Below are 21,267 nucleotides of genomic sequence, written 5' to 3' on the forward strand. Positions count from 1 at the left end.
AGGTTATAGGTTGCTGGGGTCAATATGCAGGTAAAGGTCCTGACTTTCTAAAAAGAAAAGTTGCTGTACAACTTTAGCCAGGTGCTGTTCTTTAAACAAAATCAACAGAGACACACTATTGCTGGTTTTCAACATCTGAAAAACTAAAGACACTTTGTTGAAAACATCTAAAAGATGTGCTGGCAAAAAACATTAAAGGCTCTCTAAGTCTTCCTAAGCTTGAAAAGCTTTTGCCACATACAGCAAACATCTTCTCATGATCCACTAGCTACATGTCCTATATATGCTGTGAAAAAGTCCGGTCTCTGTAGGCAGCCCAGGCTTCGCAAATGGCAACAAAAACATTTCACTTCTGTTTACGTTCAACAATGTTATCAAACACAACGGAGCTAGCTTGCCTTTTAGCCTCATTGTAGCCTGTAGCTCTAACTGCCTGTCTGGGCACTGCGTTCACCTGTGCGCGCTTGAGCGAGACCGTGAGACATGAGTGAGTTCATGTGTGTGTGCTTGCTTTCGCTGGTCTCGCACTGGCTGGTTGGTGCAGCCTAGACCACAATGTTTTTGCTGCCATTTGTGGAGTCTGGGCTGCCTGCACAGACCAGACTTTTTCACAGCATATTCAGAGGACATGTAGCTAGCAGATCGTGAGGAGATGTTTGCTGTATGTGACAAAAACTTTTCAAGCTTAGGAAGACTTAGAGAGCCTTTAATGGCTGATGTGATAAGGGAAATATCAACAAAAATGGTCAAAAATTGAGCTTTACATAAATTTAAGCATTGTGATGCGGACAATGTTTTGTTTTTGCAATACTTGCTATCAGTTAACAGTCTGTGCATGGGAAGGTCAGGGTTCAGATCTGAAAAGTCTGTTTTCTTAGTTTTATAGTTTATTTGTCAGTATTTTTTTATACTTTGCAATGTTTTTGTTTCTAATTAGGAGTAATCTCGCCTCTTAATTATTAATTATGTACGTATACGTACGTATGTATATGTAATATATACATTAGTTGTCTACGAATTACATACTGGCTTTTTATTAAAACACAGCCAACTCAACACACACACACACACACACACACACACACACACACACTTCCACAGAGTCAAGCAAAGAAACAAGTCATCTGTCGTACCACAGTACGTATTAATTTATGCTACAATACAGTTGGTTCTCAGTGCTTGCACAGTTATACACATCTGAAAGGCATTAGTTAATAAAGTGAACTCTCTCCTCCATCAGCACAAATTAATTAAAAGCAGCCTTAACATCACACTTAAGCCATACTACATAGTCCCTGCTGCTGTGTGTGAGTGTGTAACTATTTGTGAGCACTTTCCACTACATTTGCACATGTACAGTAATGTAGATGTTGAGTATTTAGCATGCAAGCATTATTAAACCATGCATGCTATTGTTGTTTGGTCTTCTTTGCAAAGTCAATTTAGGCGGTTTACAATCAAGTGATTACAAGTACTCAACACATACATATATATACATATATATGCGTGTGTGTGTGTTCTTTGGTCAGCTCCTGCACAGATGGTATGGCGTGCCCTGTTAGAGATGCACAACTTAATCCCTCAAACACATGGTGGGCTTAATCAGTGTGTGTGTGTGTGTGTGCGTGTGTGTGTTTATGTGTTGGAGGGGCTGCCATGAGAGTACACAAACTTATTAACAAATTAATATTATATATGTTTGTGTATGTGTATGTACGTATGTATATATGTCTTTGGTTTTTCATATGATGAATTCATAAAAGAATTAAGGGCTGGTTCACACACTGCATTTCACAGGAAAATAAAATAAATTGTTTTCCAGTTATATTTAAACAGCAGCAACAGGACCTCCCTAATACAGACAAAAGGTCCTAAAATTCACACGTTGGGTCTCAGAATTTAGATCAGCCTGAGCATGGGGGCCAGTTTGTTGTAGCATCCGTACAAGTACTCTGAAACATGACAACCTTTTCAAATGAGCATCTTTATTAATTTTTTGGGAGAATCATTGTTTTGCCACCTGCCAGTAGGATTGCCTGCAGTCTATTGTCAGATATTATATGTCAATATATGCAATAACAAAGTTTGAATCCCATTTCATTTCATTTTCATATCAAAAAGTCTGAAAGGGTTAGATTTTTGGAGTTTATGCTATATTTTAGACTACAGCTTGAGTTCAGGGTAACTCTTTGGCGGTGTAATATTTCGGTGTTCATTCGCTGAGTGTTGAGGGGCGTGATTCAACACTACATAGGTGCTGACAGTTAGATGCCACGTTCAGTCAGCAGTCTTCACTTGGACTTCGTCGTGACTCGTGAGGTAGGTAAAAGTAGCATTTTACTTTTCAAACTAACGTTATATTAGGCTGCGAGAGACTTTCTGTCAGTGTAATAACGTCACATTTGTATATTTATGTCATAGACTGTGCTAGCTAGCTAGCGTTAGCTGCCGAAGTTAATGCTAACGTTATCCTCAAACTTGTGGAGTCATGTGGCTTCTCTTACACACTTCGCTCATGAAATTAACATTATACTCCTCTGTACTTCTGTTTCTGTGTGTCTTGTAAGTCAGTTAATATTAGCCAACACTATTTCTTGCTCTGAAAATATATTTACTGAACGTGCACTGTTTTCTGTTTGCTTGGCAGGCAAGGACGTATGGAGGACGGTCGGTAAGCTAACGTTACCAGGCGCGACACGGTCGCCTCAGTTGCTAGTTAAACCTAACGTTACCCTAGCTAACAAGCAAGCAGTTGAGCTGGAGGCAGGCTAACACAATAATGTTAATGTGAAACTGTTTATGGGTTAATATTATCATGGTGGGAGAAGTACGTCATTCAGATCCTTAAGTAAAATTCTGTAGTGTAAAAATGCTCCATTAGAAGTTAAAGTCCTGAATTCTAAATGTAAAGTAAAAGTAATGTTACATTAGTATTATCAACAGAATATACTTAAAATATCAAAAGTAAAAGTACTCATCATGCAGACTGTTAAATTGTTTGGTTGTATCACCAACACATGCATGTAAGAATAATTTTAATGCTGTAGGTAATTTACATCGAGCCAATTTTAGATACTTTAAGTTGATTCATTTCATAGCAATAGTACTGCATCATAAAAATTATAAAGCACGTTTCACACCAAGTGCATAGCAAATTTTGAAAGGGCAACAATTAAATAGGATATAGAAAAGGCAGTATTAACGTATATTATTTCATGTAAAACCTTAAAATCTTCATCTGAAGAGTAAATAAAGCTGTCAGATAAATGTAGTGGAGTAGAAAGTACAATATTTCCCACTGAGATGTAGTTTAGTACCTCAAAATTGTACTTAAGTACAGTCCTTGAGTAAATATACTTAGTTACTTTAAATGCTATATGTTGAATAACAGCTTCCACAAATACTCTTTTGTTACAGTGACAGTCCACATGTTGCTTTTATTATTGGTAAAAATAATCTTTTTTCCCTTAAGTGGCCAAGATGTTGTTAAAGGTGAAACACGGAAGAACAAGGAAATATGTGAAACTGGAAGACGTCAGCCTCTCAGATTTTATCAGTGCAGGTAGGTGATGTACCCATGTTTTATATGAAGTCATTAAAGGGGAAGTAATAACAATATTGTTAATGGAGTGTTGATTGTTATGTTTTCTGGAATTTCTCAATTATGGGATCAATAAAGGTGTATCTTATCTTATCTTATCTTATCTTAGTGCAGCAAAAGTTTCTCATACCAGAAGATGCAGTGCTACAAGTCACAGATGAACAGGGCATAGAGGTGGATGAGGATGTCTTTCCAGAACTTGCAAGAAAAGACGTGTGTTTTGTCATCTCCACTATTGATGGTAAGGTGATTGTAAATTTCTGGGTGTTTTTTTAATGTGTGTGTGTGTGTGTGTGTGTGTGTGTGGGTGGGGGGGGCGGGGCATTTTAACTCTCCTGTATCATGTGCATTTCAGACATCCCACTTGCAGAATCATCAAAGACCGCTCAGACCTGACAGAATTTGGAGACCGCTCCAACCTGACCGAATTTGTGACACTCACACCTTGTGGTAGACAGGCTTTTAGTAAATGTTTATCATGAAATACAAAATGGCCATCTCGTCTAATGGGGCAAGTTGTTTTAGGTGAACTAAACCTTGAGAATATCGGACTGTTGACAGTATGCATGTGATCCTCAGATTTTACACTCCCACAGCAAGATGGTGAAGAGCCTTCCTCCCCAAGTCTGACAGATACATTGTCCCTCTCAAGCAGTCTAAGCAGCGAATCAAGTGATGCTGGGTGTCAAATGATTCAACCTGTCATGGACAGCACCCGTGCAAAAAATGTAATCTTATTACTTACATACACTTTGTTCTTAAGTTGGCCTTTGTTCAAAACCAAGTTTAAACAAATTGGGATTAAGGAACTGAAAAAGATTTCTGTAGTGGATTTGGTTAAAAATGTCTTGTTGTTAATTGTTTTGTATTTTATATCATTTGTATTTAGGCAGTGGAGCAGATTCTCACTTCTAAGCCAGCAGGGATGACTGTGATCAAAGAGTATGAAGAGACTGGGAGTTTGAAAGATTCCACCCGGCGTTTAATGGTGAACATCATTGTTGCTCACATGCGCGAAAAGGAAGGGTAAGAGGCGTGATGTTAATAAAATGAAAATCTCATTTGTAGACGGGGCGAGAATCTTATCACAATCAATACTTTTGCTTTTGCAGGAGAAGTGTACTTAAGGCAACAAAGGAGTTTCATGCCCTTGGGATTGTGTCGCTCTTCCCATCTTTGAAGGACCCATACTCAAAAAAGGGATATGTGAGTTTGCATTGTAACTGTAGTGTGAAATAATGATGGCAGTTACATTTTGGTTTGTAGACCTTTTGTGTATGCAGCACATATGCACTAGGGCCATCAAACACTTAATATTGTCTGCACTCCAACCAGAAGTACTCTTCTATTTTCAGGAACATTTCTATGACATTCAGAGCAACAAAGGCTTTCTTGAGTGGCATGTCAAGACTGTGCAATGCCAATCCAGAACCACATCTACATCCCATAACAGAGTGGTGCTAAAAGGAGGTCCCACAAGAACATTTGGTTCCACAGATGACCAGCAAACAGGAGATGACTGTATGGAGGCCATGTCTCTTCTTCACCACACCACTGATCGTGACTTAGTCTTCCAGAAGATGAAAGAAACCAGTATCGTCAACAGATGCTCCATGACCCACAGCAATCTGCAGACATACTTCAAATGTTTCCTCGTTTCTTGGACACAAAGGGACTTGTAGGCAAAAAATATGAATTTGAAAAGCAATTGTAAAAAATTCTTGATTTACTTTCAGTGATTGTAATGGTAGTCCTTCCCTTTTTTATCAGATTTTGCAGGACTTCTTGTTGATGTTTGGTCCAGAGACTGCTTCCAGATTCCTGGTAAAATGGGACACCGGATTTAAAGACAAAGTCATCCGAGAGGCCAGGACCCTCAGAGAGACGTCTCTCCTGAAAAAACTGCTGACATCTGCCCTGAATGAAGAATCTGACACTGCCGATGAGCCAGGTAATACTTCAACAGTCATTCATCATTAGTTTAGTACTTAATTGTCAAAAAATCTCAACAGTTTGCAGACAAAAAGGAACATTTCTGATATTTCCCCAAAGACCTTTGCTCTGCCTTTGTAATTATAAAATTAACTAATTAAAAATAACTTAACAATGCATTTAAATAACACATTGACATTATTTTTTATTACAAAAAGGATGACTAAATGTAATTTCAGCTGGACTTTGACATACAATTTGACAATCATCTCTGGCAGTATTATCCAGGGTTCCCACAGTCATGGAAAAGTCATGGAATATTAAAAAGTAATTTTCCAGGCCTTGAAAAGTCATGGAATTAAGTAAAATCACCAAATGTTTGGGAAAAGTCAAGGAATTTCAGTAATCATGGGCACTCAAGCTGCATTTTTCATAAAACTTCCTGCAAGACCTCTCAAACTTCTTCTAGTACCCCTAAAACCGTCTCCAGGTCCTCTAAACCTCCTCCAGGACCTCAAATTTCCTCTCTAGGGGCCCTAAAACTTCCTCTAGGACCCCCTAGGACTTAAAACCCTTCTCCATGACCTCTAAAACTTCCTCTAGGACCCCTAAAAGTTTCTCCAGGTCCCCTAAAACTTCCTCCAGAACCCCTCAATCTTCTTGTATGACCTCTAAAACTTTCCCCAGGACCTCTAAAACCTTCTTAAAGTCATGGAAATTACACTTTGGGTTTTTGAAAATTCATGAATAGGTTTTGAAATTTTGTCTGTGAAAATGTGTGGGAATCCTGATTATCTATATCCTGTATGCTGAGTATCATTTTGCAGCTCTTCATTGAAGCTCTATGATGTTTCTACTTTGTGAAATATTCAAACTCAAGATTCAGTTTCACAGCAGTGCTATTTAATCAAGGGGAAATATTCTCGAAAAACAGCACAAGTTTGTAATGACTGGCCCACTCTAGCAGTGAGGATTAAAAGTTTAGATGAGTAGCAGAAGATGAGGTAACCTTGTCCTCCACAAGGCAGAAATGTGAAGACAGACATTCTTAAGTAAATTGTGTTATTTACACTGTCTGCAGAGTGGGACAGCGACATGGTTTCTCTTCTTGTCTTGCTGCATCTTCTCACTCCACAACCAGCTGGAAGGAAGCGGTCCAAGAAGATCAGTGTCGGAGAGGCAACAGATCATCTGGTGAAATTTCAAAAGGTGTGTCAATACAATCTACCAAATATTGTGGTTCTTGCAACATTTTTTTAGAGTAATGGCTTATATGGAGATGCTTGTCTTTGTGTTTCAGTCCTGCCAGAGCCTTGAGGATCACCTCATGACCACTGAAGGAAACCCCCAGCCATATCTTCTGGCCTCAGGGACTTCAAAAGCACAGGTTTCCACCTTCTACATAGTCTTGGATAGAAAGCTTCTTCCATGTCAGTCATGTACATCCTTGGGTGCATTTGATGAGCTGTTCAAGTCCCACTTTGTGTTCAGTGTGAAATATGACGATGCTCTGTCCAGTCTGTACACATTTTTGCAGACCACGCTGTACAACATTGATATAGGCACAACAGAAGAAACTCCAAAAGTCAAAGAGCTGCGAGCAAAGCTGTTGAACAAGCAGTAATTAGCTCATACAATGAAAATGTTGAGATGTTTCCTTTGTGCTTCATCCTTCGATACAGCTTTACTTTTGTTCAGGCACCTCAAACTAATTCATGGAATGTACCCTGGGAAAAATTTGAGACTAAAATGTGGTCAAGTAGGATGTTGCTTGCAATTCTCAAGTTATTCTGGATTTAGAAGACATCTGATTAAGATACATGCTCCTACTGATAACACATGTGTACCGCTTAAGACATTTCAAATCATTTGATGCGCAGATGTCAGATTCACATTTTTATGTTGTGTAAGAGGGTTGTATTTAATTTATCACATTGTTGACTTACTGTAATCTATATGGAATTGAGCCTTGCTTTTATGTACATGTTTATGTACTTTAATTACAGGTTTAAAGTCCTGCAGTACAGATATGTTTTTTTGTAATCTTGTCAGATGTCTGTGCAGTGCATTTACAGTATACAATGTTTGCACTTTATGCATTTTCCTCTGAAGATTTTATGCACTACAGTACATAGAGATGTGGTGTTGACATTGTTCTTTAGTTATATATTTTTTTTTCATGAAATATCTACATTTCTTTTTTATTTACATACATTATTTTTTTGTCATTTATTTGACCACACAATGTCCCAACTGTTTAGCTGCCGTTAAAGCAGTTTGTTTTAAATGTTTTAATTAGGGCTGCACAAATGATCAAATTTTCATCGAAATTGCAATATGGTCTACTGCATTGTTCAAATCGCAGGAAGGCACAATATTTGAATGTGTGTAAAAATAGCATTTTAAATGAAATATTGTGCTGCAGACATGTCCTGGCCTACACATCATATTCTAGACTTAATACGTTATCTTTGTTTGGTACAGATACCTACAAAAATCACACACACATATGTTTTTAATTGAAAATGAGAATAATGATGAAATTATCATTTTCTCTATCGCAATGCAGTAGCAGTCAAAATAATTGCAATTAGATATTTTTTCATTAATGTACAGCCCTAATGTAAATGTTTGCTGTAAGATGTTTACACTGATTCAAAATTTTACTTGTCATATTACAAGTATCCACACAGCATTGTTGCACTGTTTTTTAAATAAAAATGTGTGGTAATCAATGTTTTTTTTTGTAGTCATTTTCACCTAGAATATTTTGTAGTGTTTTGAAATATTAACTCCATAAGTGCTAAATAAAACACACTTTTTAGTGTTAACTGTTAACACTATGAAAGAGTTAACATTAAAATGAACTCAAGGTGAGAGATGTATTTACCCTACATGGGAGTAGTATTTTAACTCCCACAAGAGTTCAGTTTTAACTCCTGAGAAGTGTTGAAAGATCAACTTCGAGAAAAGAGTTACTTTAACTTTTCCCTAGAGTGTATTCAATGGTCTCACATGTACAGTCATATATAGTTGATATAAACTCACAGAGAGTTTATTCCAAAGGCCAGAATTTGCTGTGTGACCATGAATATCAACAGAATCACCAACAAGGGACAACCCCAGTGGTATGCCGAGTATGTGGACACAGCTCTCACTTTTGTTATACATGGACCAGATGGCTTGTATCAATGACCCCTATATCCCGTAATCCTGCAGTACCCTCCTTACATGGTTTTAAGCTTTCTCCAAGTCCACAAAATACATGTAGACTGGATGGTCAAGCCCCCATGACCTCTCCAGCAGCCCTGCAAGGGTAAAGAGCTGGTCCATTTTTCCACGGCCAGGATGGAATCCACATTACTCCTCCTGAATCTGAGGTTTACACATTACGCATAAAACTACACATTTAAAGACTATAACATATACAGTTATTAAAGCTGCAAGGAGCGTTTGGCGGGACCTCGCACTCGCGCCCGTTTCGGCCCCCAGCTTATGTTGTCACTGTGAATTATTTAGAAATATCAAACATATTGCCACAAACATCAGAAAATCCTTACAGAGCTGAACGTTTTGATGTTTGAATGCTTTCTGTAGCTGTAGGTATGGAGAAGTGACGTCACAATATGCAAATTAGATGAGCGAATTTCTTCCCATCAGATTCCTCTTCCTTTATTTTGAGATGACAAAAACAGCACAAAACAAAAGAAATGTACTGTGTAAACATGTTCAAAATGTTGTTTTACTGAGCTTTATGAAATTCAATATGGCCGCCGCCTAATGACACCACAATATGCAAATTAGATGAGTGAATTTACTCCAGTGACAAACTTTGGGTCATGATGAATATTTTTCTCATTTACAGTATGCCTTTATCTCTCACCACTTTCAAGCCACAGCCTTTTGAAATGTTGAAATGAAAATGGAATATTTTCCTCAATAAACTCTGGCACCTAAAGGGTTAAAATGGAGATGCTGCCCCTGTCATGTCTGCATGTAAGATTTAGACACGCACAGACATCATGTTTCTCTGAGTTTGTGTGTGACAGCAGTTGCCATGGTAATTAAGTAAGTGCACCTAGCAGAAGAGCATAGAGAGACAGACAGAACACACAGGAGACCGGTTTTAGTGGAGATTTAACTCCTCAAACACATTCTTCCCATTCCCAAACCGTTGGTCCAATCATCAAAAAAAAGTAATGGTGAGAGAGATAAAGTTATAAAGAAGATCTGTTTAGCAGCAGTTGAGCTGGCACGTGTCCCTGTTTGAAGGCGATACGATAAACAATGTAGGAGGAGATATGTTTTTTTGAGAGCACGTTTGAGGTGAAATCTTACTTTGAAAGGTCAAGTAGCTCACTTCCTGTTGGAATTAGGTGATGGGTGTCAACGCGTGATTTGTAAGTCAAACACACCAGTTTTGGTTTGATCTTGATACGACATTCCTACGGGCTGCAGTGGCCAGTTTAGTGCACCTATGTGGCGCTAGAGAGCCCATTTTGGCACTTTAGGGGTTAATAATGTGTATTTGCTGTTTGAAATGAAGATTCTGCTGCTGTAATCTGTCATTTAAAGATTGTGAGACACACAGACCAGAGAGCCCTGTGGCTGTGTCTGTGTGTGCAGCCGTTGTCATGGCGATTAATGACTTGCCCGCACCTGTGGCAGACACAGACACGTCAGGAGAGCAGATCACTAAAGGCTGTTTATAAAGGGATTTAACTCCTCGAACAAATGCTTCGCATACCCAAACCGTTGGTCCAAGCAAGAAAATAAAGTGATTTTGAGAGACAGCCACGTCTCGTGAACGCACGTGTCGCGTTTTATATTTCTCGAGTCAAAAATGTGGTCAGGAGAGCGAGTTTAAAATGTGTTGCACCCCAGCTGTTTCCAGAAAATTCTCCTCTGAGTTTACATGGGAGTGAATGAGAAAAAAATCAGCGCTCCCTTTGCTTTGGAGCCACTCAGCAAAAATGTGTACGTGTGAGAGATTCCATGTCAACATATCTGTGAGCAGGACAAATTTTCCTACGTTTTGTGGTATAAATTGTGTCTGTACAGTGAAAATTGTGGCCATGGCAGCGAGTTAAAGACAAAAGTTTTAGACGATTTTTAGAGCCCTTTCCACTCTAGCTCACAGCATTCTGTGCAATACACACCCATTGTAAACTCAGAATTTCTCCACTTTTGCTCATGGTACTTTGAGAGGCACAGATGAAAAACGGTAAAAGATATGAAAAAGATGAAAACATGAGTGAATAGATGAGACCTGTGGCAACATTTGAGAGTTGGAATGGAGTCTGTAGCACAAAGTATGGAGACGCTGTAAATGCTAGAAAAAGCCCTAAGATTGGTGTCTTTCTCCCCCCTGCTGCCATTCATTTCCTATGGGACAGCTTTCCAAGATCGCCAGAACGTTTTTCTGACATCTCACCTTATGGAGGCCATAAAATCCAAACTAAGCGAGTAATGAAAAAGTTACGAATAACTTTTGATTAGAACGAGTTGATCTGTCATCTGTGCAAGTTTGAAGCCGATTGGATAAGCGGTGTATGAGAAGAAGATTTTTTAGGAAAGGCAGTTTTAAGGCAAAATCTTACTTTGAAAGGGCAAATAGCTCACTTCCTGTTGGATTTAGGTCAGGGGTGTCAGCGCATGATTTTTAGGTCTTCATGAGACGAACACGGCAGTTTTGGTTTCATGTTTCTACGATGTTCCTACAGGCCGTAGCAGCCATTTTTGTGTGCCTAGGTGGCGCTAGAGAGCCCATTTTGGCACTTCAGGGGTTAATGTCATGATTTTCTAAAATTTTTCACCGGTTCTGATGTGTATGCCAATTTTGGTGAGTTTTTGAGCATGTTTAGGGGGTCAAATTCCAGTTCAAAGAGGCGGCGGGAGAAAGAATAATTAAAGCTGCAAGCAGCGTTTGGCGGGACCTCGCATTCGCGCCCATTTCGGGCCCCAGCTTATGTCGTCACTGTGAATTATTTAGAAATATCAAACATGTTGCCACAAACATCAGAAAATCCTTACAGAGCTGAACGTTTTGATGTTTGAATGCTTTCTGTAGCTGTAGGTATGTAGAAGTGATTTCACAATATGCAAATTAGATGAGTTAATTCATTCCCATCAGATTCCTCTTACTTTATTTTGAGGACGAGATGACAAAAACAACACAAAACAAACGAAATGTACTGCGTAAATATGTTCAAAATGGTGTTTACTGAGATTCATGAAATCGAATATGGCTGCCATGTAGTGACACCACAATATGCAAATTAGATTAGGTAATTTACTCCCATCAGATTCCTGTTCCCTTATTTCGAGGCTGAGATGACAAAAATGGCACAAAATAAAAGAAATGTACTGTGTAAATATGTTCAAAAGGCTTTTTTACTGATATTTATGAAATCCAATATGGCCGCCGTCTAGTGACGTCACGGAATGCAAATTAGATGAGTTAATTTACTCCCATGACAAACTTTGGGTCATGATGAATAGTTTTGTCATTTACAGTATGCCTTTATGTCTCACCCCTTTCAAGCCACAGCCTTTTGAAATGTGGAAATGAAAATGGAATTTTTTTTTGCTCAATAAACTCTGGCACCTAAAGGGTCAAAATGGAGATTCTGCCCCTGTCATATCTGCATGTAAGATTTAGACACACACACACATCATGTTTCTGTGAGTTTGTGTGTGACAGCGGTTGCCATGGTGATGAAGTAGGTGCACCTGGGAGAAGAGCAGAGAGAGACAGACAGAACACAGAGAGAGACCTGTTGTAGTGGAGATTTAACTCCTCGAACAAGTTCTTCCCATTCCCAAACCGTTGGTCCAATCATGAAAAAAATGTGATGATGAGAGAGATAAAGTTATACAGAAGATCTGTTTAGCAGCAGTTGAGCTGTCATGTGTGCATCTTTAAAGCCGACACAATAAACGGTGTAGGAGGAGATGTGTTTTTTTTTAAGAGCACGTTTGAGGGGAAATCTTACTTTGAAAGGGCAAATAGCTCACTTCCTGTTGGATTTAGGTCATGGGTGTTAGCGTGTTATTTGTAGGTCGAACACTCCAGTTTTGGTTTGATCTTGATACGACATTCCTACGGGCTGCAGTGGCCAGTTTAGTGCACCTATGTGGCGCTAGAGAGCCCATTTTGGCACTGTAGGGGTTAATAATGTGTGTGTTCTGTTTCAAATGAAGTTTCTGCTGATGTAATCTGTCCTTTAAAGATTGTGAGACACACAGACCAGAGAACCCTGTGGCTGTGTCTGTGTGTGCAGCCGTTGTCATGGCGATTAATGACTTGCCCGCACCTGTGGCAGACACAGACACGTCAGGAAAGCAGATCACCACAGGCTGTTTATAAAGGGATTTAACTCCTCGAACAAATGCTTCGCATACCCAAACCGTTGGTCCAAGCAAGAAAATAAAGTGATTTTGAGAGACAGCCACGTCTCGTGAACGCGCGTGTCCCGTTTTATATTTCTCGAGTCAAAAATGTGGTCAGGGGAGCGAGTTTAAAATGTGTTGCACCCCAGCTGTTTCCAGAAATTTCTCCTCAGAGTTTACATGGGAGTGAATGAGAAAAAAATCAGCCCTCCCTTCGTTTTGGAGCCACTCAGCAAAAATGTGTACGTGTGAGAGATTCCATGTCAACATATCTGTGAGCAGGACAAATTTTCCTACGTTTTGTGGTATAAATTGTGTCTGTACAGTGAAAATTGTGGCCATGGCAGCGAGTTAAAGACAAAAGTTTTAGACGATTTTTAGAGCCCTCTCCACTCTAGCTCACAGCATTCTGTGCAAGACACACCCATTGTAAACTCAGAATTTCTCCACTTTTGCTCATGGTACTTTGAGAGGCACAGATGAAAAACGGTAAAAGATATGAAAAAGATGAAAACATGAGTGAATAGATGAGACCTGTGGCAACATTTGAGAGTTGGAATGGAGTCTGTAGCACAAAGTATGGAGACGTTGTAAATGCTAGAAAAAGCCCTAAGATTGGTGTCTTTCTCCCCCCTGCTGCCATTCATTTCCTATGGGACAGCTTTCGAAGATCGCCAGGACGTTTTTCTGACATCTCACCTTATGGAGCCCATAAAATCCAAACTAAGCGAGTAATGAAAAAGTTACAAATAACTTTTGATTAGAACGAGTTGATCTGTCATGTGTGCAAGTTTGAAGCCGATTGGATAAGCGGTGTATGAGAAGAAGATTTTTTAGGAAAGGCAGTTTTAAGGCAAAATCTTACTTTGAAAGGGCAAATAGCTCACTTCCTGTTGGATTTAGGTCAGGGGTGTCAGCGCGTGATTTTTAGGTCTTCATGAGATGAACACGCCACTTTTGGTTTCATGTTTCTACGACGTTCCTACAGGCCGTAGCAGCCATTTTTGTGTGCCTAGGTGGCGCTAGAGAGCCCATTTTGGCACTTTTGGGTCAAATTCCAGTTCAAAGAGGCGGCGGGAGAAAGAATAATAATAATAAACGGAGCAAAAACAATAGGGTCCTCGCCTTTGGCGACCGAGCCCTAAGGCAGAGGACTGCTCACAGAGCAGTCCTCTGCCTTAGGGCTCGGTCCCTAATAATAATAAACGCAGCAAAAACGCCTTCGGCGAGGACTGGTCTGTGAGAATAAACACAGCAAAAAGTATAGGGGGAGTCCTCGCCTTTGGCGAGGACTGGTCTGTGAGTAGTCCACTACTGTTGGAGTCGGTCCACAATAAACGCACGCAGCAAAAACAAGAGGGTCCTCGCGAGGACTGCTCTGTGAGCAGTCCTCTGCCTCTAGGCTCGGTCCCTAATAATAATAAACGCAGCAAAAACAAGAGTGAGCAGTCCTCTGCGTTAGGGCTCGGTCCCTAATAATAAACGCAGCAAAAACAATAGTGTCCTCGCCTTTGGCGTGGACTGGTCTGTGAGAATAAACGCAGCAAAAAGTATAGGGGGGGTCCTCGCCTTTGGCAAGGACTGGTCTGTGAGTAGTCCACTACTGTTGGAGTCGGTCCACAATAAACGCACGCAGCAAAAACAAGAGGGTCCTTTGGCGAGGACTGCTCCTTGAGCCAACAGGCAGTGTAGCTGATGTATTGTGGCCTTGAGGTGGTTGTGCTCCATGCAGATTATCGAAAATAAACATATACATGTCTACTATACTGTACTGAAAAACAAAAACAAAAGAGAAGTCTATACTGAACACCAAAAATGTGAGAGTCTTGGTGGAGGGGGAAAGCCCGATTGCAGAGAAGAGTTGCCAGCGCGGTGTGGTAAGTTTGAGAAGCAAGTGGGCCCCTTTGGAGTGCGTCATGGAGCTGAAGTATCAAACATGCATGCGTGTATTTGAACCCTTCCAATATGTTTATGAGAACCATCACCAGGGTCCAGGGCCAGCCCTGCGGGGGAAGGGGGGCGGTATGGCACCCCAAAACCGCAGGAGCGCCCAGACCCCAAGACCATGGAGCCACAGAGGCTTCAGGACACCACGCAGGCCCAAGGACCCAGGGCGGCGAAGGCCGGCACCCCCAGAGAGCCAGAGACACACCCCAGACAGGCGGAGCAGGAGGGCCCGCCCACCCACCGCCCGACGCGGACCGCCCCCACCCCCCCCGACCACCCGCCCGCCCCCGCCCCCATCCCCCACCCACGGACGCACCCAGGGACCGCCCCCGACCCAAGGAGCCAGGCGCGTGGGCCTGGCACCGCCCCCGGGGAGAGAACCAGCACCGCACCGGACGGGCCCGCACCAGGCGCCGGCCACCAGCAGACGCCGGATCGGACAGTAACGAGAGCCCACCCAGGCCCGGGCGGACGAGGGAGGCAAGGAGGCGGTGATACTGCAAGGCATATGTCCCCGGCGCATCGGGAACCAGGGGACCGCGAAGGGCCACCCGCCCGAACCCCCCAAGATGGACCCCCACCAACACACAGGAGAGAGCGGACCGCCACGAGCAGTCAATCCCCCATCGGGACCCCTTAGCAGAGGGCCCATAAACCACAGCCGGTCAGGAGGCAGAACCCCGGCAGGAACCCACAGAGCCCCCAGGGCGCCACCCGGCCCACCCGCCACAGGGCCACGGGACCCCCCCGACACCGGGAACCCAGCCAAACCACCATGATGTAAATGGGCTCCCTGGCTCCAACCCTCAGCCCAGGAGGGCCGGGCCCCACTAGCCACGCCATGCATATCTACAGTGTGTGTAAACCCACCACCCCCCCTCTTACTATGATTCTCCGATCCCTGACGGAGAAACATTAACCCTACACCGTGAATGTGAATGTGAGTGCCCATAAGTGTGATGTGATGCATTAAAATTGAGGAACATAAAAGACAGGTGGGGGCAAGGCTGATGGCTACAGCACACTGCTGTCCTGCAGCCCGTGCAGCCATAAGGCACCTGGAACCTGTTCCCATCTGTCCCCCAAGATGTAGGTGTATGTGGTGCTTTAAAATTGGAGAACAGATAAGGATGGGCCGGGGGGCAGCATGGAGGGCTACCGGACATTACTATCCCATAGCCTGCCCCATTATGAAGCCCCCCAATCCATCCGTGGTCTGCACCCCGAAGAGTGAGTGTATGTGGTGCATTAAAACTGTGCAATGTGTGGTGAGTGAACTAAATGTGGTTTAGGAGGCCAGGCCAGTGTAGGCCCGGCCCGAGGGCTGGAGGGATGGATGGGAGGGGCCAGGAGGTGGCGCCAACCAGACCCCGGCGCCGCGAGGCCCCCAGTGCCCATGGACAGCGGGCCAGGCGGGCCCCAAGGAAACCCAACGGGCCCCCACCTAACCCCGCCCCCCTGGCAACTGCAACGTCGGGCCCCCGCAGTGGTCCCGACCTGGGCCACACCGCCCGCAGCAGATCGGCCCCCAGCAGAAGAACAAGGCGCGCCACCAGGGTGAACGGATGATGGGCCCCACCCAGCCCCCCCCGACCCCGACGCGCCAGAGCACAGACCAACCCGCAACCCCGCCAGTCCCCCCCCAGACCGCCACAGACCCAAAGCCGGACCCCCATCCCATCCGACCCGCCCCCACCGGCGGCCGCACACCAACGGGCAGGCCCACACTGTGCAGCACCAGAACACCCCCTGCGGGCAGCACCCAGCCCCCACGCCAGGCCCCGCAACCCAGGGGAGGACCCCGGGCCCACCCGAGGCCGGGAGAGAGGAGCAGGGAGGGACGGGGAGAGGGGGGAGGGAGGAGGAGCCCACCCACCCCGCACCACCAGGGGCGGAAACAGCCCCCAGGGGGGACCGGCCACGCCGCCCCAGGCCCAGGGAGCACGAGGAGACCCCGCCCCCCCCAGGCACACAGGGCGAGCAGTCCAGATGCACCCGCCCCCAGGGGAAACCGCCTGGCCCCACAATCCACCACAGAGCCAAGGAGCAGGCCCGGATTCAAGGGGAAGAAGGTGCACCTAACACATGCTTAAGACCTTGAGTTCTGATGAACCGCTGTGGTGTATTGTGGTGAGAGAGATCAAGGGATTAGGGGTTACATCATTAACAGAAACACGTTACATATTACACAACAGTCTTTCTTCAGTTGTAATATTTATATGTACAGGTGGCATATGCTCACAGGCTGAGTGGCACTATACAGACACGTTTAGTGAGTGAATAAATGGTGACCATTTTTCTGTAAAGTATGTTAATTGGTTTCTGTGGCCAGCAGATATTTTCTCCAGCGAAATATGTTCTACAAGGAGATTCAGCCAATGGTTGATGTTGAGGGTCTGTTTATCTTTCCAGTTGACTAGGATTGTTTTCTTGGCGATGGCGAGAGCTACAAGAAGACAGTTGCAGTGGCTGTTTGGGAGGTCAATTGTCATCAGGTCACCAATTAAGCACAGGTTGGGAGATAATGGGATCCTGCAGTCCAAAATGGAGGAGAGTTTTTGGGTGACTGTAGACCAGAAGTGCTAGACGGGTGAACATAACCAGAGTGCATGAAAGTAGGTGTCTGCAGTGTTCTGAGTACACTGAGTGCATGTGTCAGATTGACTAAAGCCCATTCTATTCATCTTTTGTTGGGTGATGTGTGTTCTGTGGAGTACTTTAAATTGGATAAGTTGTATATTAGTATGTCTTGTCATCTTAAATGTATTTTTGCATATCTGAGTCCAGAAGTCAGGGTCCGGTGGTACACCCAGTTCTTTTTCCCATTTTAAAGTTGGTAAATGTATAGAACGGGTCTTTGACAGTAATTTATAAATCTTAGAAAGGTTCTTCTTATTACTCGGAGAAAGCTTTGTAATATGTTTGGCAAATTCTGGTGGCTGCAAAGTGTCCTGAGGCGCTGGAATTCTCCTCTTGATTGTTTTTATCAATTGTAAATATTGTAGAAAATTGCCATTTCTTATTTCAAAAGTTTGAAATAAGTTTGTGTATGTCATAAGTATATTGTCTTGGAAAAGGTGATGGCGATGAGTTACTCCCTTCAACTCCCATGTGCTAAAATGGAGAGGTCTTTTGTTAATTTCAAAATCCGGGTTGTGCCATATTGGAGAGAGCAAGCAAGGTTCTATCGGAGAGTTTGTGATTTCTAGTGTTTTCCACCAGGCTGATAAGGTGGAAGCAATCATTGGGTTCTTAAAACAGTTATGACGTCTGAGTGTAGTGGTGATAAACGGGAGGTCAGAGAGTTTTATATTGTTGCAGTCCGCCTGTTCTAGTTCAAGCCAGGAGTTGTATTCTTCGTTAGGATATAGCCATTTCAATAGGTATTGTAGCTGGTTAGCTAAATAGTAATGTTTAAAGTTAGGAGCGTCCAATCCCCCTTCCAATTTGTTTTTCTGAAGGGTGCTTAGGCTAATTTTTGCTGTTTTGTTCTTTGAGTAGAATTTTATAATTGCGGAATCTAATGACAGGAACCATTTTGATGTGGGTGTGAATGGAATCATGGAAAAAAAATAGTTAATTTGGGGTAGAATTTTCATCTTAACTGTAGCTATTCGTCCCAGGAGGGAGATGGGAAGATTATTCCAGCGCCTCAGGTCACCACAGATCTTATCTAGCAGCGGGCTAAAGTTCAGGTGGACCAGGTCTGATAGTTTGGGTGAAATATTTATGCCAAGATATCTAATGTTGCCCGCAGGGAGAGAAAATTTTTGGTCTGCAGGATTCCAAAAGTTCTCCGTTATTGGCATTATTGTCGATTTGGACCAGTTGATGGAGTAGTCCGAAAGTTTAGAAAAATGTGTTATGAGATTAAATACTTCATGTAAAGACGATTTCGGTTCTTGTAGATAAAGTAAAATGTCGTCGGCATATAGATTAATTTTATGCTCTGAATTGGCGGAATGGATACCTATGATCTTGCTGTTCTGACGGACTGCCATAGCCAATGGTTCGATGGTAGACAGTAGAGGCGAGAGTGGGCACCCTTGTCTGGTTCCTCTCTGCAAAATGAAGCTTTTAGATGTGATCCCGTTGGTGGTGACTGTGGCCTTAGGGGAATTGTATAAGGCTGATACCCACTGGATAAATGACTCTCCAAAGCCAAATCCACTCAGGGTGGCGAATAGGAAGGACCAGTTGACCTTGTCGAAGGCTTTTTCTGCATCAAGTGACAAAATAATTGCTTTTGTATTAACGCGTTGTGCTTTACTTATCAGATTAAGAACTCTTCTGACATTATTGCTTGAGTGTCTGCCATTAATGAAGCCCGTTTGATCATTATGGATTATTGATGCGATTATTTTCTCCAGTCTAGAAGCAAGTGCCTTTGAAATAATTTTGATATCACTGTTAATTAGTGATAGAGGACGGTAGCTAGAAGGAAGCGTGGGGTCTTTGTCTGGCTTTAGTAATAATTTGATTGCTGCTGTATTCATGTGAGGTCTTATACATCCGTTCTTTTTGATCTCTGTCACTGTCCTGATGAAAAGTGGTGCTAATATTGTCCAGAAATGTTTTATAAATTCGGCAGGAAAGCCGTCTGGACCTGGAGCCTTACCTGTTGGCATTTTGTCTAATGCGCTCTGCAGGTCATTAATAGTCAGGGGGGCGTCTAACATATTTCTGTGTTCCGTGGATAACTGAGGTAAATTTAGGTTATTGAGAAAAGCCTGAATATCTTCTGGGTTTGGATTGTTTACTGTTGAATATAAGTTATGGTAGAAAGAATAGAAAATCTGATTGATCTCCTGAGGAGATTGTGTATAATTTCCGGACGGCCCCTGGATTGTTGGTATCAGAGATTTTTCTTTATTGCGTTGGAGCTGATTAGCCAAAAATTTTCCTGATTTGTTACCGTGTTCAAAATTATTATATCTTAGTTGCTGTATGATAAATTCAGTTTTCTTTGATAGAATATTGTCCAGTTGCGATTTTGTGCACTGTAATTGGGTCCATACTTGATCACTTGGATTGTTTGCATATTCCTGTGTTAGTTGTTTAATTTTTTCCTCAATGTTTTTTTCTGCTTGCAATTCCTTTTTTTTCTTGTAGGAGGAGTATGATATAATTTTTCCTCTGATTACTGCCTTCCCAGTTTCCCATATTAAAGATGGAGATAAAGTTGGAGAGTCATTGTCTTCAAGAAAGTTTGCCCACTCCCGTCTCACCATTTTGTCAAAGTCTGGGTCTTTGAGTAAAGAGATATTAAAGCGCCATGTTGGGGGCCGTTTATGGTTTCTATATGCAGATTGAGTGATATTGGTGCATGGTCGCTGATAATGATCGGGTGTATTTTTGTGGTAATTTTTTGTGAGATGGAGTTATTTAAGAGAAAAAAGTCAATTCTTGAAAATGAGCGATGCACAGGAGAGAAGAAAGTATATTCTCTCTTCGATGGGTATTTGAGTCTCCAGCCATCGCCAAGCCCAAAATCATCCATATATTCCTGTATTACCTTAGCCGATTGTGATTGCTTTGTGTGTACTGAGTTGCTAGATCGGTCTAATGAAGCATTTAGGACTGTGTTAAAGTCTCCTCCAATTATAGTTGTCGAGCTGTCTGATAGGTTAGATAGTAAAGAGAAGATTGTGTGAAAGAAGGCTGGATCATCATTATTAGGGGCATACAGATTAACAATTGTATATAATTTGTTAAAGATTGTTGCCTGAACAATGATGTAGCGGCCTTCTGGGTCTGTTACCGTGCTGTTTAAAGTAAATGGTAGTCTCTTGTGGACCATGATAGAGACACCTCTTTGTCTGTTGTTATAGCAGGATGAAAAAATTTGATTAAAATTTGGATCTTTAAGAGATTTTTCTTCTGACTTTAGCAAGTGGGTTTCTTGTAGGAGAAAAATATCTGTTTTCAATTTTGTGACAAAGTCCATCACTTTAATTTTTTTCGCCTGTGAGCGGATGCCATGTACATTCCAGGAAACCAAGTTTAGGTGTGACATTGACAAAGTGGGGGTTTTATCATACTGTGTGTGGGTATGGAGAATGATCTGTGTGTGTTTCTATGTGAGTTTCTATCTGCGTGGATTTTGCATGAGTATATGTAATTGTTAAGTGTATGTATTACAGTCAACCAATGTGTCATGGTGAAGCATCGCAGGGTTATGGAGCAGAGCATTAGAATATATACAAGCATGTTCAACAACCAGAAGCGCCTGTGCCTTGAGGTATTTACAAACCTGAAAAAACAAAGGGGTTACATGGAGTGTATTTGTGTGTGAGGTTAGGGAGGGGGAGTGAGTGAGAGGGATAGGGGGAGGGAGAGGGGGGGGGACATGATGGAGGGAAAAAAATAGAGAAGTAAAGGGAGAATGCTGGGTG

At 42.5% G+C, this 21,267-nt stretch overlaps 1 pseudogene; it reads left to right on the top strand.

Annotated features, from left to right (window-relative positions):
• The first annotated feature begins 3,480 nt into the window (after positions 1-3,480).
• On the top strand, positions 3,481-19,179 carry LOC144465039 (uncharacterized; annotated as a pseudogene).
• Positions 19,180-21,267: the final 2,088 nt, after the last annotated feature.

The sequence above is a fragment of the Epinephelus lanceolatus genome, chromosome 12 (genome assembly GCF_041903045.1).
Source record: "Epinephelus lanceolatus isolate andai-2023 chromosome 12, ASM4190304v1, whole genome shotgun sequence".
NCBI lineage: Eukaryota > Metazoa > Chordata > Actinopteri > Perciformes > Serranidae > Epinephelus > Epinephelus lanceolatus.